Raw genomic sequence first — 6,194 nt, forward strand, 5'->3', positions numbered from 1 at the left:
GGATAATCTTGTTTTAAAAACTTGTCTAATGACATCATAAGAAAAGAAAACTAAAGGTCATCTGTCTTAAGAAAATAAATACAAACATTAGAAAAAAGATATCAAACCCAGGAACAAATTATTTTAAAAAGTATATCACAATCAAGCAGGGTTCATTCTAGAAGTGCAAAGTTGGTTTAACATTAAAAAGAAAAAAAAAAGCCAGGGTGCCTGGGTGGTGCAGTTAGTTAAGTATCCGACTCCTGGTTTTGGCTCAGGGGCTCAGGTTGTGATCACAGGGTTGTGAAATCAAGCATCGGGCTCCTCCTGCTCCTGCTTGAGACTTTCTCTCTCTCCCCCATTGCCCCCCCCAAATAAATAAATAAATCTTAAAAAAAAAGCCAATGCAATTTATCACCTAACAGAATAGAGAAAAATCATGTGATTAATTCAACAGATATGGAGAAAAGCATTTATAAAATTGAATACCTATTTATGACTAAACAAATGTAAAAGTTTCTTATCAAACTACATGTAAAATGGTAATTTTCCTAAATTAATAAGTAGTACTAACATAAAATCTACAGAGAACAACAATGGTGAAATATTAAAAGCTTTCTCTCTGAAAGAGGAAGTGAGATCACGATGCTTTATGATATCACCACTTCCATTAAAAATTGTGCTGGAGGTCCTAAGAAATGATATGAGCTAGAAAAAGTAAAAATTATAAGGGTTTGAAAAGAAGCAGGCATAATTCATAAATTACATATTTTCTATGTGGAAAAACCAAAAGATTTATGATCACTGGATGCAAGGCTAATATAAAATACTGATTTTTTAAACAATTAGAAAATAAAAATTTAAAAGATACACTATTTTTGTAAAGATACACTATTTATAATAGTATTAAAATTCTTAAATATCTAGGAATAAACTTAACAAAAGATTTACAAAACTTCTGCTGAGAGAATTCAATGAAGACCTAAATAAATAGAATATTATGTATTCTTTGTATGTATGACCATGTATTAGAGATCTTAATGTCGTAAATATGCCAATTCTGTATAAACTGATCTATAAATTCAATGCAATTTCAATGAAAAATCCCAGGAGGTAATTTTATATACATTGATAAGAAAATTCTAAGATTTAAATAGAAATGCATAAAACAAAAATAGCCAATAGTTATTTATTTATAATTTTTAAATTTGAGTACAGTGATACACAATGGTACCAAGTATACAACCTAGTGATTCACCATACCTACCATCTGTCACCATACAATGCTATTATAATATCAGTGACTATTCCGTATTCTGTGCTTTTATTCCCGTGACTTACTCATTTCATTACTGGAAGCCTGTATCTCCCACTTCCCTTCACCCATTTTGCCCATCCCCCCACTCCCCTCCCCTCCGGCAACCATCAGTTTGTTCTCTATTTTTATACTTTTGATTCTGCTTTTGCTTCTTTGTTTATTCTTTGTTTTGTTTTTTAGATTATACACATGAGTGAAGTCATACAGTATTTGTCTTGCTCAGCCTGGCTTATTTCACTTAGCATTATACTCTCTAGGTCCATCCAACTTGTTCCAAATGGCAAGCTCTCATCCTTTTTTATGGCTGTGTAAGAATAAAAATAGCCAATATTTAAAAGAAAATGCTCTATGTTGAGCATTATTTTAATTTTACATGGCATTATGTTTATATAGTTTTTTTTTTTTTTTTTACAACAATGGTAGGTTTAATTCCTTGCCTAGTGCAGGAACATAGGCATAACTAAAATCTAAAGGAAATGGTTGGAAGAATCCAGAAGTCCTAATCTATGGGTTTACTTATTCAGATTCTGTTAACTCATTTTAGGAATCATACATAGTATAAGCAAAGGAACAAAGGTTTCATAAAACAACCAAGCTCCTTGTGGGCAGTCGTAAGTTTGTTTGGATTTTGGCTTTGTCACTTAAGGGCTGCATGACTTGAGCAAGTAATTCAATCCTACACGGTCTCATTTCTTAACAGTAAACATGAAATTTATTATTCCTCCCTAGGACTGTTGTGAGGTAAAAAGGTAAGATTTTTTAAAATATAGAAGATATCCATGTTGACAAATAGAAGATATTCAATGTGGGCGCCTGGGTGGCTCAGTTGGTTAAGCAACTGCCTTCGGCTCAGGTCATGATCCTGGAGTCCCGGGATCGAGTCCCGCATCGGGCTCCCTGCTCGGCAGGGAGTCTGCTTCTCCCTCTGACCCTCCTCCCTCTCATGCTCTCTGTCTCTCATTCTCTCTCTCTCAAATAAATAAATAAAATCTTTAAAAAAAAAAAAAAAAGAAGATATTCAATGTTACTTACATTTCTTCCCACTTCAGATCAACATACTGACCTTGCTGTAGTTGTTAAAATGAACACTACATCAAAAACTAATGATGTAATGTATGGTGATTAACATAACATAATAATAAAAAAAATACAGATATGACAATAGGAAATCCGCTGTCATACTTTACATAAAATATTTTCTATTGGTCAATGATATAGATAAATACACAGATAGATATACACCCTGCGTTTACACATATATATTCTGAAAGAATCCACTTTGGAATAAATTACACTTACTTTTTAAATTTCAAAAAAAAAAAAATCAACTAAATACCAATGCATTCTCCAGGCTGAATGGCAATTAAATCAGTTTCAAGTGGGATGGAAAAAAGTGGAAAAAAAGAAAAGGAGAGGAAAACAAACAAAAAAATTGGTTTCCTTTATTGCAAATTCTGCCAAGGAGTTTTTGAATTTTTAGGGAAAGGGAAATCTGTGTGCTTTAAAATTTTGTCAATTTTGCTTGGGAGTCTGGGTTTGTACGTACATCTTTGGATCTTAGATGCTGAGTTTCATCCTTGAGAGAAAATGAAACCTTGAACCAAAGCGCAAAAGGCTTTTATTTTAGTGCCACCACCCATCAATTGATGGTGACTACCTGGAGCAGGTATGGAGAAGATGTATGAGACCGGGTCTGAACTCACCAAAAAAAGAGGGTACATCTGCTATGAGTGTGGGAGGTAGGAATATTGCTGAGAATCTACCCTACCCCCATGGTATAAAGCATTTCAGAGTATGAGAAATCTCTCTCTCTTTTTTAAGATTTTATTTATTTATTTGAGAGAGAGCAAGTGAGCAGGAGCGGAGGGAGAGGCAGAGAGAGAGGGAGAAGCAGGTTCCCCGCTGAGCAGGGCGCCTGATGCAGGACTCGATCCCAGGACCCCGAGATTATGATCTGAGCTGAAGGCAGACACTTAACGACTGAGCCACCCAAGCACCGCGAGAAATCTTTCTACTATAAAAAATGTTTTCAAGCTTCCCCATGATAGGAAGTACTTTTCATGTTCATTAAACACCCAAAGAAATGATGATCAGAAGTCTGAATTTCTATAACCTATATGCTGTAAAATGTCCTCTATGTAATATTTTTCAAAACTAAGAAAACCTGTGGATTTTTAATGGATCAAGAATAAAGTAAGGCGGTTTAAAAAAAGTGGACAGCACCATATGTACAAGGGTTTTTAAAATACAATATATGCATGTACTTATTCACTGAACAATATTATGATTTAGGTTTATTTCACAATGAGAGAGTTGGTCTCCTGTGATAGAAAATGGACAGAATGAGGGTTCTAGAGGGGAGGGGGGTGGGGGGATGGGTTAGCCTGGTGATGGGTATTAAAGAGGGCACGTACTGAATGGAGCACTGGGTGTTATACGCAAACAATGAATCATGGAACACTACGTCAAAAACTAACAATGTAATGTATGGTGATTAACATAATAAAATTAAAAAAAAGAAAATGGACAGAATGGACATCACTAGGGGTGTATAATTGATTGCAAAGTATAAGTATCTAAAATTCCTATTTTCCTTCTTTTCACCAAACAAATAAATGGCTCCTTCCCATGTAGTCCGAGGCATTCACACCCTGAATGCATTGATACCACAACACCAGACTTTCAGGAAGTTGATGGGGCACATTGTATCAAACCATACAAAATCAGAGCACAGATCAAAAGAGGTCCCAAATGCCAACCTACAGAATCATGCTGTGTTAACACGGTCATCTGCATCTCGACTTGTAAGTTTCAGAAAATAAAGCAAATTAAGTCAGTATGGATAGTTGATCCTTCTTTCAGTACTATGACTTATAAATATCTTGGCTCCATGGTAAAATGACGAATATAACACATTTCTTCATATATCGTAGGAGTTTTCGTGTTAACACGTCAGCACACTTTAGTTATTCAGATGTATCCATGAAATATCCTTTTTCCCTGTTAGTTGGCAATTTGAGGTAGAATTTTTTTTAAACATTCCTTAATATCGTCACTCCTTGCACACCAGCCTGATTTGAACTTAAACAGAAAAGAACACTGCCAAAGCTAATAAACCATGACTATGGAGACGTTAGCCAATGTACATTTCAGTAGTTTATGTTAAGCGTCCACAAATCCTCTGGTTTTGGAGGGTAGGTAGAAATAAGTCCATGTCTTCACTCTTATTATTATTTTTTTAAATTATTCTACCCTTTGCCTGCACAATGAGGCCTAGGCAAAGACCTGATAAAATTCCTGATACCTTTATCCAGCTATAATTTCATCTTAACACATCTTATTTTAGTATCAGCTTAGACTGTAATCTCCCTATTTCATTTCCTTGTTGCTGTTTTAAATGCAGCACTGTGCAGTTTCCGGACCTCAGTGCAAGACTTCTGATTTTAAGATTATTAGGGAGGAGTTTCTTTTTCTTAGAGTTGTAAATCATATGTAGAGCTAAGACACTTTGGAGTTGAATAAGTTAATGCACCTGAGAACTTCCAGGTATACCAGCTTCCTAACTATATGTAAGGCATTGTTCACGATGCGAAGGATGTACACAGATATGATACGGTTCCTGCCCTTGGAAGCCTTCTGTATGTCTATCAAATTATATCATTAAATTCAACAATGACTCATTGGGCATTTATTATGAATAGGACATTTTATAAGACTGCATGAGATACTCTGTCCTTGCTCTCAAGATGAATAGGATCTTTTTTTCCCCAACAGTTTGACATTTCTAGTGAAAAAAATATACATAGACTATTACAATTGTTTGTGGGTTTTTTTTTTCCCCACTCCGTTTTTTCTTCCAGTTTTATTGAGAAATAACTGACATTCATTACAGTATAAGCTTAGGCATACAGCATCATGGTTTGATTTATATATATTGTGACTATTTATTTTTTAAGTTATCAAATTTTCTCATTTAAGCCACCTTTTCTGTGTGTGTCTATTTAGAGAGCCTTTTGAAAATGAATTAAAGATCTTTGACTTCTTCAATCTGTTGACAAACTCTTGAGAATACTGAAGAATCTCCAGATAACCAGTATGTTTTCTCCTAGGAACAAACTTCAGAGCCTCTTCCCAACTACCAGTGTTTTTCAGACATAACAAAATACGCATCATTTGATCTAAGGTGAGATTTTTGGTACCAGTGTCCCACTATAAATATCTATCTAATGGAAGGCATTCTGTTGCCAGCTTCAGCCGTTTTGCCTTGGCTAGGGATGTGCCTGTCTGCATAGCCTTATCAACGAAAGATCCCACTATATAAATTTTATCATGCTTGAAAGTAGTCATAACATTGGGAGAATCTGCAGTAAATATATAATACTATCCTTTGGGAGTAAATCTACATGAGACTTTTCTGTTGCTGTTAAAAGCAATTTGTCCCATTTTTCTCCGTAACGTTTAACTAACTATGATAAGCACCATCTATTTTAAGGTTGCAGAAATAAAGATGGAAAGGATCAACAACTCTTCTGTTCCATCCTTCACTTTCTAAAAGTTGGGAAACAGTATTCTGGAGTTCTTTTGGTTTCATATAATTACCATAATCCATGTCAAAAACCAAAGGTTGTCCAAACTGCATGGCCTGAGCACCTTCCAGCCCATGGCAATGTACACTAATGTACATTCTTGTCTCCTCTTCTCAAATGGAAAGTTTTTTAAGGCAATGACTCTGTGATGCTCGTTTTTTTATATTTCTAATACCAAGTGTAATCCATAGGGATATATATTTAAGGAGACTATATGACTCCTGAGGAAAATAGACATGAAATTTTTTTTCAATAAAGTGTGATCAGTGCTATAATAGAGGTATTATCAGGTACCAAAGAAGGATAAAGGA

The 6,194-nt window shown here is 34.9% G+C and overlaps 1 pseudogene; it reads right to left on the reverse strand.

The window, feature by feature from the left end:
* Nucleotides 1-5,263: 5,263 nt before the first annotated feature.
* LOC116645104 lies at nt 5,264-5,981 on the reverse strand (annotated as a pseudogene).
* Between the last annotated feature and the right edge of the window lie 213 nt (nt 5,982-6,194).

This window comes from Phoca vitulina, unplaced genomic scaffold (genome assembly GCF_004348235.1).
Source record: "Phoca vitulina isolate PV1807 unplaced genomic scaffold, GSC_HSeal_1.0 scaffold32, whole genome shotgun sequence".
NCBI lineage: Eukaryota > Metazoa > Chordata > Mammalia > Carnivora > Phocidae > Phoca > Phoca vitulina.